Here is a 13,587-nt window from a genome sequence, read left to right on the forward strand (position 1 = left end):
TACATTCACAACCAGAGAAGACAACATTTCAACCTTGAATACAAAAGATCTACTGGACACGCACGCATCACACGCACACGCACATGCACACACACACACACACACACACACACACACACACACACACACACACACACACACACACACACACACACACACACACACACACACACACACACACACACACACACACACACACACACACACACACACACACACAGACAAATATAATGTGTGAACATACTTTTACTGCCCCTATATTGATGATCCTTGTATAATATTTTATATCTTTATACTTTACTGGAGTATTTCCAATTCAGTAGGCTACTTTTACTTTTTTCTACTCCACTGCATCTCAGAGGCAAATATTATACTTTTACTCCACTGCAATTATTTGAAAACGTTAGTTACTAGTTACAGATTTTGATTATTATTACAAAACAACCACTTCAGCCCTATATGCATTTCGGCCATTTGAAAATAGCCGCGTACACTCTCAGACTACACTGAGAACACTGAGAGCATTTGACTGTTTGAAGTTGGATGGTGTAGTTTCAGCCAAGTTTCAGTTCAAAATGATTGACCTTTTAGAATATAGCCCATAGTGTAATTTGTCCTGCACACCAAGAAAGCTGACATTGCAGAAAAAAAACAAATACCCATATTATATACATTCAGTTTGACAGTTATTACACTGAATGCATCATTGAGTTGTACGATATGTAGTGACTGAAGTTCCCTGAGTCACTTTCAGGGAATAGTGACTTTGGTTACAGCCGGGCTTCCCAAAGCGAAGCGTTGCATGTAACATAAAATGAGAACAGAACACTGCACTTCTTTGGCCTATAACTCTTAAACCGTATAGGTCCTAAAGTAAAAATGTACCACTGGATTCCTTGGATCATGACGCAACTCCCATAATAGTTCACTGACAATAAATGTGCCTGACAATATTTTCAGCTATTTGGTATTTTTGGCAAAACACAGTGTTTGCTACTGCCCCGGCCATTTGTGCCAGACTACATTTTCCACCATTTTACGTTTTCTTCAAAACACACTTTAAATGCTACGTCAAACCCCACACAAATCGTCATACGCATTTTCTCTGGAGTGATGTGATCAAGATGTATCAACCAGATTCTTTCAGATTCCATTCCAATTGGCTATGACTGCCTTCCAAAGTTTGCGGGCCCTGGGTATAGGCAATCCGGCCTGGCGGAGACCTGCGCTCTGAGGAGCAAACTTTTTATATATTCTATAGTATATGCTGTATATATTTTTCATTTTCCTGTCCTTTCCAATTGCCCCCCCCGGTGGCCCCTGGCCTCTTGAAATCCTGTGGGTCATAGGGCTTCTCCAGCAAGCAGAGCTTTTTGAAATGATCATGATATAGGAACTCCTGTCACGTTCCTCCTCCCACACAAACACACACACACACACACACACACACACACACACACACACACACACACACACACACACACACACACACACACACACACACACACACACACACACACACACACGCACACACACACGCACACACACACGCACGCACACACGCACGCACACACACACGCACACGCACGCACACGCACACGCACACACACACACATGCTGTGCCCGTTACAGTTGAGCGGGAGGGGAAACAACATGCATGATCATTATGCATTACAGGCAGAGTGAATAATAACCATATATATACTGTCCAGCGGAATCTCTCCAATCTCTGCCTATAGCCTCCTCCCTCTCTCCTTCTCTCTCCTCCTCTCTCCTCTGTCATCTTGTCACCTGCTCCGCCAATAGCTCTTAACTCATGCAATGGTTGCGTGTAGAGGGAGGGAGGAGGGAAAAAAAGAAATAAAGGAGGAAAAAAAAGGACAACATCCTAGATAGCAGCTTTGCTTTGGTAAGCTGAATTGATGGAGACGTGAGATGAGAAGAGATGAAGATGAGAAGAAGAAAAGAAGATGACAAGGCAGCCCAGGCGCTGCTGTTGCGGAAAATAGAGGTGTGTATGGGTTGGATTTACTGTAGGAGGGAGGGGGGGAGCAGCAGTATGGGAAATGCCTCACAGGTATATTTTGCACGTTCAGTAGTGAAAAGGAGCATATATTGTTGTTGTCGGGCAGAAACCTCTTATCTCCATATTGTAACTTATTCCCCCCCCCCCCCGTAAATTAAAGGGATAGTTCACCCCCAAAAATACTCTTTTTCTATGGAGACTTCACCCCATGGAGACTTGAATTCATGGATTATTTTTTTTTTTTGTCACTTTCCTAAGCCAATAATTTGATGACCGGCAGCGGTTCTGGTAGGAGACACAAAGAGTCTCCTTTGAGTCTCCGAACCGCTGCCAACCAGTTCGCCGGTCATCAAATTATTGGCTTAGTAATGCGACAAAAACTAAAAAAATATCCATGAATTCAAGTCTCCATGGGGTGACTAATCGATAGAAGAAAAAAAAATGTTTTGGATGAATTACCCCTTTAACTTGATCATACTACAGCGTCACACACAAATGTATTAAAAAGTAGCAGATCTCGAAGCTAGAAGCTCGAAGTGCGGCACGAAGTGTCACGCAGTGAGCTTGTAGATCTGCTACTTTTGCCGTTTTTGAATTTGAATCCTGTAAAGTAACAGTTTTGGACATAATGACGTTTTCCACCCGACAGAGACAATATTTACTGAAGTACTATACTTTTTTTCTTCTTTTTTTTAAAACATTTTTTAATATTTATTACTACTCCACTACATCTCCTGTGCTTGTTCTACTTGATTAAACGACAAAATGATGGAGCTTTTGCAAAAACTAATTTCCCCCACTTCTTTAAACCTGTAAACCAGTGATGTGACAATAAGGTTGATTCTCATTATTATTGTTGTGGAGCTGTTTCTCTTCTGCAGACTTCAGTGATGAAACTGGACTCTATAGAACCAGCTGGACTGGCTGTGTCAGCAGCATTGAGGACCCTGCTGCCCTCTTCCTTATCCTGTCTGGGGACCCCCCAAAGCCTCTAGGGGCCTCGGCTGGGACCGCCCTTCTCTTCTCTATGCTGTGATTGGTGGAGGGGGAGGTTGAAGGCCAGGCCTTGGCAGGTGTCCAGTCGCCCCATAGGTCAATCCTGTTGAACCTGTTAAAAAAAGGATCGCAGCTGGCTGGAAACACACAAGTGTGTGCACAACACACACATGCACACACACACACACACACACACACACACACACACACACACACACACACACACACACACACACACACACACACACACACACACACACACACACACACACACACACACACACACACACACACACATGCAGGCATGCATGCATGCATGCAGGCAGGCACGTATGCGCACACACACGGACGTACGCATGCGCGTGCGTGTACACACACACACACACACGCACACGCACACGCACACGCACACACACACACACACACACACACACACACACACACGTATTATCTCTCTCTCTCTCTCTCTATCTTTCTCTCTCTATTAATCCGTATCGCCATTATTTCAAGCATCATCTTTGTAATGTGATTTTAATACGTTATGATTTAAATTCCATTATCCAGTTGTGCTTTTCTCGTATTCTGCGTATTAATGGCCTTTAAGCGCTTTGTGTTTTATCAATGTAAAACTATTATCTAAACCAAAACAAAAAGCTTAATGAGAGGCAGTCAGAGCAATCACTTCCCTCTCTGGCTGATGGCTATCATGAGTCCTTTGTTTTGTGGTATAGAGCTACAACACACATTCTCTGACAAGCTTTGATTCGCTAGACATTTATAAAATGAAATAAAAACGGTTTCATGGCAGATTGGAGATCTTAGGAGTCATTTTCAGCTCCTTAAAATGCAATCAGCTGCAGCAAGCAGGTTGAATCTGTACATGATCAGCCTGAAAACGTGTCTCTCTCAGTCCAACATGTACAGAGAGTTGTGTTCAGAGATAGAGATGATGACTGTTTTTTGTGATTTAGATCTCAGAGGTGGCAGCAGATCATCTGCCTGTGCAAACATGTACTCACATTATGTGACATTAGAATTGTATTTGCTAGATCTACTGCCAAGCTAAAGGCATCAGGGTGGAGTATCTTGCATTCGCCCCTGTCTGTCTGTCTGTCTGTCTGTCTGTCTGTCTGTCTGTCTGTCTGTCTGTCTGTCTGTCTGTCTGTATGTCTGTCTGTCGCGATGCGACGCATTGTGAGCTTGTAGATCTGCTATTTTCAAATAGCCTAGCCTACGTATAAAATAGGGCTGAAGTGGCTAATGTATGTTTTATAATATAATAATCTATATCTGCAAAGTAACTAGTAACTAAAGTTTGCAAGTAATTGTAGTGGAGTAAAGGTACAATATTTGTCTCTGAGATGTAGTGGAGTAGAGGTAAAAGTATTGAAGTATTGAAAACACTCCAGTAAAGTAAAGATTTCTCAAATGTGTACTTGAGTACAGTACTTGAGTACATGTACTTAGTCACACTCTACCACTACCTTTAATAGATGCCATCACAGCTAAAGCGCAGGTCTGATTAACACCGACTGTGTGTGTTTGTGCACCGGACAGCAGACTACATACCCTACAGTCTTATACATACAGAACAGTAATCCTGTGTTGTCAGGAACATCAAAGCCGTGATGATAACCAATGTGTGGACATTAGCTGTGGCACAGTGGCTCCCTAAGATCTGGCAGCTAAAGGCGTTGACTCTTTGATCTTGTCCGCATATTACACAGATAATGAAGGGACTGTGTTCCCTCAGGTGTCCTGTGTGCGCTGGGCTGGATGTCTCCCGTTTTTCAATCAAACCACAATCTGTATTACGATCCGCCTCATGAAACCCACTATCTCTCTCTCTCTCTCTCTAGCATGCTGGGGCATGAAGCTGATTCATTGCCAGGCGAGGACGGAGGACCCGTTGCATATTCAAATAGAACCTAATTCAAACACTCTCTGTGTGGGATAATATAAAATGCACAGTGAATGGAGATTGTCCAGATCAGGGGGTTTCAACCAGTGGTCCGGGGACCACCAGTGGTCCTTGAGGGGGTTCCAGGGGGTCCCCAGCCAAATTAATAGTTAGCAACCAAATTGACCATATATGTCTGTAACTCTGAGAGTGTACAAATGGACCAAATGGACCCTAACGGGTCCATTTGGTTCCATTTGTACACTCTCAGAGTTAAATGAACACTGATGATGGTGATACAGTGTAGATTGGGACCCCCAAGAAATCTAAATGGTTGAGTCCCTGGCATATCTTTTCAAAAGGGGGTCCCTGGGCTAATATTTGTCAATGTGGGGGTCCTTGATGCGAAAAAGGTTGAGAACCACTGGTCCAGATGCAACGTGTTGAGCTTGTAGATCTGCTAGATTTGCGGTGGGGGGGGGAGAAAACAAAAGAAAGAAATCTTTGGTGAATCTTTGGAGTTATTTGGTACTTTTATACTTTAGCAGAGGAAAAACCAAGGGCCCAGCACCCGCCTTTGAAATTGAGTCTATATAGGAAGTGACAGTTCATATGAATGGCCTGTAGTTTAGCTGTTTTACCTCTGCTGGTGTCAGAAGAAATAACTCAATGCAAGTGGGTGGGTTTTTGCCGAACTTTAGACTTGATTCTATTACCTGAATAAACATTGAGGCCAACCTGGTGCTCAATGGAGATAAATAGTTAAAAAAAACGTAGACTGATGGCGCTTCTAGGATCAACGGGAACCATGACTTTTGTACTTTTATTCAAGTAACATTCTTAATACAGGACTTTTACTTCTAACAGGATTTCAACATTGTGGTATTGCTACTTTTAACTTCAGTAAAAATGAAAAGTCGGAGTACTTCGACTTTCACTACTGACCAATTCCTGCGTTTATTAAGACAGATCAGAGCAGAGCAGAGAGGAGAAGGAGACAGTATGATGGAGTCATATGGAGGGAAGGGAGCGGAACGGTTCGATCCCAGGCCTGGGAGAAGAGCTAATATGGTTTCTGTCCAGAACCACAGGGCATATCATGTGGGTGTCTCTGCAGCCAGAGAAATATGGGTCGCCCGGCCGGGGGAAAAATAAGAGACGCCCAGAAAAAGATAACATCTCACTGTATATACTGTACACGTTATGTACAGCTTTTGTATATTATATAAACCACAACAACCCCATGCATCCATATTCTGGGGGGGAACAACAGCAAGAGAAATAGCAGAACTACAATCTCACAACGCTTCGCATGCAGACGCGTTGTGATCTTGTAAATCTGCTATTTTTGGCAAAGACATGTGTAGACAGAAAAAAGTGGTCCAAGTGCAGAGACAACTCAGGTCCACTTTATACTAAGTCTAGAGGGTTTACAGTAAGTGGTTGACAACCTGTATTATAGTATACTAGAGTTTCGGGGGGCTACGCCCCCCTCAACCCCAGCCGCGCACGGGGCCCAGCGTGACCGTGTGTATATTGGGGGACCCAAATCGCCGGAGTGAAACTGTGGAATTTTTTTTTTGAAAAAGGAAAAAATTTGAAGAAATAATATTTGTTATGTTTCAGGGGGTCCACAGGGGGTCCGCGGACCCCCTGATGGTCCACTGACCCCCTGTGGAGTGTTGGGACGCGCGGGGACACCCCTGGAACATTGCGGAGCATTTCGGTGTTTTTTTTTTTTTCATGAAGGTGGTTGCTTGTTTCTGGCGCAGGCTGTGCAAACCTGGCAACCCAGCGCATGCTGCCGCACGTTTAAGTGGCGTAGCGTCATGAGGGTCAGTGGGGCCGTGGCTCGGTCAGTGAAGACCCTGTAGTGCGGATGATATGTGGCATAGAGGGGCAGATTGTAAATCCACAGAGGAAACATCCGTGGGCTACCATTGGTTCAGCGATGTGTGCGGTCGCCCTGCGGCCCCTCCTCCTCCACCAATGTGCAGTATTGAGAGCCCTGACGTCACAACAATTGGAGCGATGGGCACTGCACTGTGGTTGGTTAGGGTACACCTAGGGCCCAGGTAGAACCCAGTTAAAGCCTGCATGGGCAAACCCAGTTAGGACCCGCCTTGGTCCCACATAAACATGGCTAGTTGGGGCCCACCTAAGGGCCAGGTAGAAGCTACTTATAGCCTGCATGGGCATCGCAGTTGGGACTGAAGTGGATGCCGCTGACATTGCTGACATGGGGTCCATATGGTTTAGCCCACCTTGAAAGCATATGGGAACTACGCTGGCATGCTGGCTGTAATGCAAACGCTGCATCATACCTGCAGTGTGTAGTTTGATGTTGTGTGTGTAGCAGATATACCTGCAATGTGTAGATCAATGTCCATAGGAAAGTCAATGGCCAGCAGTTTTTTTTTTCCCCAGCAGAGTTTCTAGTGTCTCTGTGTCTCTGTGGAAGAGGTTGCACATGAACTCTGCAGCCGCACTGAGGCGCTCCAACACAAACACTCTGACATTAAGCTGCTTCACACAACAAACATCAGCACCACGCTGCTGTTTGTCCAAAAGACACAATATCTCCTCTCCCACCGACGGCATGTGTTCATTTATCGACAGCCGTACAGACTCCTTTTGACACATTTTACGTCGTTTATCCAGCTCTCACTGACTCTCCACATCGGGCTGTTATTTTGCTGCGATCAAGTCAACGATGTGAGAGATTAGCTATCACAGACGGACGGACAGGGGGTGAAACATAGTGTTGCGCCATGCCTTTCGGCCTGGCGGAGACAATAAAAAACCGAAAGTAAAGGAAATGGCCATTTCTGCAACAGAAGTAGTCAATAAACTATGCTATGAAAACATGGGCCACATTGGCAAAGAATGTAAGAAAGAGGCAATCATGTGGAAAATAGCCGATCTCCAAGCGTACAAAGCCTCTGAACGTGAGGCGTTTCGAGCTTGTAGATCGGCTATTTGCACAATATGTACTTGTGGAACGGAGTCAAACAGAATGGGGGGGTCCCAGATCAAGTACGTGTATTTGGGGGGGGGGGCGGCGTGAAAGGGTTGATAAACACTGCTCTAATCGGAGCGAAATTATCTGAAATTACTACATGACCATAATGCAGCCTAACATGCGTTGTACGGGGCGGTCCTGCCATTACGTTAGTTACTGTAGTTGCTGTGGAGCGACATAGTTCTCCAGAAGACACACACAAACATACACCATCTACAATGGACGAACTGAGCAGCAATATAGACATTCACCACACGAACGTGCATTGTTGACAAAGTGATTGCACAGCCGCTGCAGGCATGACAACCAGGTTAGCGTTAGCGACATGGCAGCTAGCACAGCGCCCTGTCCGTCGTGCTGCAACTGCCTGTGATGGCTACAGCAGTAACAGCAAGCTGTCTGCGATGCCATTGTCTGGAGACTGCTCTTAGCGTGACAGGACCAATGACAGTGAGCGCTGTAGTTGTTGCTAAGATACGGTGGCGTCTCTGCCCCATAGCTTGCAGATCTCTCACACATGATTGGCGTAGGCTGCGTTGCCAGGTCTGACTTTGTGTCTAAGCAATGGTCGGCTTATTTTTGCGCGCCTTTGGGCTCGTTTGCATTGTGCGCACGGCAGCGCTTGTTTAGCGTACGTCAGCGCGACGTGGCAACGGACGTGGCAACGTGAAAGGTGATTGGCTGGTGAAAAGAAACAGCCGACGTTACACCAGAAATGGTGCCTGGAGAAAATGGTGACCAAAAAAAAAGTTTGGAAAAAAAAGGAAAAAGCCCCCGCAGCGGCTGCGTGCTGTTGTGGTGATGAGGTCGTGCGCACGGTAAACGGTACGAAGCTGGCTCCCCTTCCGTTTTGTCCGACATTTGGTGAGTAGAATTAATTATGTTGCGCGGTGGAAAAGCTGTAGTGAGCAGTGAGATGTCCCCTACGCGAGGCGTAAATTCAGCGCGGCCGGCGTGGCGAGTCAGTTGGCGACATGTGGTCTGGCGGTGCGTTGTTTAGTCGATAACAGAGCTGTGGGGTGTGGACACCGAGGGTGCGGAAGTTGGTCGCCATTTATATAGTTAGATATATATATACCGGTACTGTATTGTGTGTCATTGATTGATTCACAAAAATAAGGAACAGTTCAACGAGGGACACGTCTTTTTAGTTTCCAAATAAGGGATTGATTCCTTGTGGGGAATGTGTGCCAAGTGACGCTCCATCAGAGTTGATATGATAACAAATATCAATGTTAACGCAGAGGCCTCTTAAAGCAATAAGTGGCTCTTTAACACATAAATGGCCTCCGCTCAGTCACAGGAAAATGGCTCACAGAGTGACGTTCAACAAACAAAACGCTATGTCTGGGACACCGTCTAAGTGTGAGGGAGTGTGTGTGTGTGTGTGTGTGTGTGTGTGTGTGTGTGTGTGTGTGTGTGTGTGTGTGTGTGTGTGTGTGTGTGTGTGTGTGTGTGTGTGTGTGGTGGGTGGGTGGGTGGGTGTGTGTGTGTGTGTGTGTGTGTGTGTGTGTGTGTGTTCTACTATACTTGTGAGGGCCAATTGTCCCCACAAGTATAGTAGAATTTGAGAAATATAGTGGCCCTCACAAGAGAAATGGTTGTTTTTTTAAAACAAGAAAAGATAAACAAATGAAAGAAATATAGGTTGTGGTTGGGGTTATAGGCATTTAGAGGTTATAGGTGTGGAGTTATGGCCGATTTAACTATGTTAAATCGAACTACGTTTGAAAATAGCTTGTAGATCGGCTATTTTTGGCTTTGAATTTAGGGTAAAAAAAATCGCACCAAAAAGAAAAGGTAAAAATGTCATTCATGTAAATCAACCGTCCTAAAATGTTGACGTCCTCGCTAGTATAGCAATACAAACATCTGTGTGTGTGTGTGTGTGTGTGTGTGTGTGTGTGTGTGTGTGTGTGTGTGTGTGTGTGTGTGTGTGTGTGTGTGTGTGTGTGTGTGTGTGTGTGTGTGTGTGTGTGTGTGTGTGTGTTTGTGTTACTATACTTGCGAGGACCACGTATAGTAGAATTTGAAGAAATATACATTGTGAGGACCGTTTTCCTGGTCCTCACAAGACAAATGGTTGTTTTATAGTTAAAAAAAAATGTGTTTTAGAGATACGTTTACAATTAGAAAAACATTCAGGTCAGGATTAGACATTTAGGTGTCTTAGAGGTTAGGTTTAGGGATTGGAATTAGCGTTCAACATGATTTATACTTAGTTGCGCGCCAGTGTCATGCACCGAAAAATAGCTGATCTATAAGCTCACAACGCGTCGCAGCGCGACGTGTTGTGGGCTTGTAGATCTGCTGTTTTTCGGCTTTAGGCTTACGGTTAAAAATGGCAATTATTATTTTTAAATGGCATTCATGCATGGCTGTCCTAACGTGTTGATGTCCTCACAAGTATAGTAATAAAAACGTGTGTGTGTGTGTGTGTGTGTGTGTGTGTGTGTGTATGTGTGTGTGTATGCTCGCTCGTGTGCACGTGCGTGCATGTGTGTGTGTTAGTGTGCGTGTGCGAGCAGCCAGTGCTTTTTGGTTCATCTGAGCTAGTGATGGGTTATTCAATAGCGTAATGAATGGGGTGTCAGAGTCATTCAGCTCCGCCGTCGGCCGCAATGATTTCTCTCCGTCTGCCTCCGCCCGGCCATACGCAACTCTTATTGATTATGATGAGGCCTTCAGCTCTCCAGTTATTAAAATATCGATCCTGGGCAGCAGATGCTGAAGAAGAGAGAGAGGAGGAACTCAGAGAGAGAGTATAGCCTCGTGGAAGTTTCACATGGGCCAAAGAACCCCAAAAAAAGTGAACGGGGGGCAAATCCAACTATAGCTGAGACAAGCCCTAAACGATTCATTAAAGTGTTTGCTTACTGATTTCAAGACGTATTTTCTTAACGCATTGGCAGATAAGAGATAACATAACTTTTTTTAACATGGAGATATTTATTCTCAAGTCTCTGGACTATGAATTATTTATCACTTTTTGCCCAGCCTTTATTTGCCCCTGAGTGACTGGAATGATAAAAGGATATAGAGCGGGTTGGTAATTGATATTAGCCGTAAGGCTGATAACTGTTATCAGGCCCTGTAGGGCTGATAAGGCAGTAGACGAAGCACAAGCTGAAGAAGTGCCACTGTGTGATGAACACCGTGAATGACCTATGCTGCTGCGCAAGGAACTCGACAAAACCGTAGACAAAGATCGGCTGCCAAAAGAAGCCTGTTACTGCGGATGGTTTGGTGGAATTCACGGTTGAGGAGACACTGGCGTTCATCCAGGACACAAAGGAACCCAAACACAGAGTAGAAAACTGTGACCTTCACAGGACGTTCATAGGATGGCTGCACACCAAGCAGGGAGAGGAGGACTGCCGGCGGCACGTGACTTGTTCTCAGCCAACTCCCTCTACATACTTTAGCATCACTACTGTACATTGGCTCCCGGTTGTTTTTAGGATTGATTTTTAAAATGATTTTACTTGTACTCTAAATGGTCTGGCATAACCATAGCTGTATTTATTTAGTTATAGCTCTTCTTTTTTTCTTTTATGTATTCATGTGATTTAGTTGTGTCGTGTGGTCGGTCACCCGTCGGTATCCGTGAATGGGGACATTTATATAGCCAATATGTGTGCTAAATAAAGTTTGTAGACTATATTCTATAGTGGTTCTCAACCAGTGGTCCGGGGACCACCAGCGGTCTTTGGGGGGGTTCCAGGTGGTCCCCAGCTGAATGATGGAGAGTTGGTAACCAAATGGACCCTTATAGATCTTTAACTCTTGAGAGTTACGGGTCCATTTAAATTTTACACTCTCAAGAGTTAAATTAATGTTAAACATCTCCATTACTTGATTTACAAGAAGTCTACACAATTAGAGAATGTAGAAGAATTGTTATTTTGATCAACGTTTGCCTGTTATCTCTCCTATTGGTACCAACATCAATACAGCATGGATGGAATTGTGGACAAAATCTTATCCAACGATAGCAAAACATTCTAAGTCTTGGGTCTGAGAGGCTAAATCTCATCCTGACCTTGGCTCAAATGTCCAATAAATAATGCACCTTGATATGAAAAAGGTTGAAAAGCACTGTTCTAGACGCCTGATCCCTATACGCACCCGTCTCTGTCTGAGCTGATCAGGTGAGGATGGTAAGACCTTGCTTTTGTCCTGTTGTAGAAATGTGAAAATAATAAAACAAAGTGAAAGTTTTATAAAAGTTTGGTGGTTTTCACTGTCTGGCGCTGGGTGATCATCCTTGGAAAAGGTCGACCGGCCCACTGATCCATCACTCACACATCAGCCAGCTGTGTGCCTGTCCTTCAGACTGGTCACTGTCTGACGGTGCCAACCAAGCATAGAGCCCTGGGGGACCCCGGTCAACAAAGTATATGTTTAACCCATTAAGACTGGGAACACATCTGTGTCATTTTAGATTTGGCTATTCAAAAATAGCAGATATACAAGCTCATAGTGCAGAAGCTAGTCCTCGGTGTTGCCAGATTCTGTGAGAGAAACAAGCAACCAGCTCCATGTCGTTCTGCATGAACGGCAGCTCATAAGGGACATTCAGTGCATGTTTGAGTGTCAGGACACTGCATAATGAGGATTAGTGGAAAAAAACGAACTTTAGAGCTGCTAAAATAGGCGATTTTCGTTTATCCACATAACTCCATTATGCCAGTGGAAGGGGTTTCTATGAAAAAAGTCAACTGCCCCTGGTATGTCGGTGAGTGATTAGCGACACATCAAAGCAAACACCTAAACTGACTGGATCTCTCCTTTAAGTGGTTTAAGAAGAAGACAGATGTTGTCAGCATCAGTCAGGAGGTTGAAGGCTCTAGTCTATGGTTATGCTAAAGTTAAACAGACAAGACATTATGACGGTGTGATAAATACTGTGTGCAGACACTTAACAAGAGCTAAGCCTCTCATCTAAAACTTTGCTAGAAACACCCCTGGGCTGCATAATAATAATACGATATGCCAGCCCTCGTTTTGATAAGCTCTGGCAAACAAGGATGAAAGCCCCAATCCTGGAGTTCAACACTTTGAATCCCTATCTGAGCGGATCAGAGCTGGATTTTGGGTGTTAACCCATTAAGACCGGGAACGCACCTGTGTCACTTTCTTTGGGCTATTCAATAGCAGATATACAAGCTCATAGCGCGGCACCGAGTGACATGAAAATGTTTGAGAACCATTTAGAAGACATTTGTAGAATCCCCCAGAAGCAAAGATTTGAGTTAAAAATGTTCGCTTTTAAAAATAAAAAAGTAAAAAAATATATATTCAAAGATTTGCACACATTTTCAAGATTTTTCTAAAATAGCAGATATAAGCTCCTAGCGGTGCCGCGATATGAGCTTGTAGATCTGCTATTTTAGGATAGCCAAAGAAATAAAAAAATGACACAGATGCGTTCCCAGTCTTAATGGGTTAAAGATATCATTTGATTAATCAAACTTATATTTCTTATTGACATGTTTGCTGATATGATCACTGATGCCAACCAAGTTGTTTTTTTTAGCTATACCAAAATCCGAATCTTATCCACTCGGATAGGGATTAAAAGTCTGAACTGGGCCCTGGTTGATAATCTATATCGATATAGAAATAAACAGTTTTTTCCCC

The sequence above is a fragment of the Gymnoscopelus microlampas genome, assembly GCF_963454915.1.
Source record: "Gymnoscopelus microlampas genome assembly, chromosome: 12".
Lineage (NCBI taxonomy): Eukaryota > Metazoa > Chordata > Actinopteri > Myctophiformes > Myctophidae > Gymnoscopelus > Gymnoscopelus microlampas.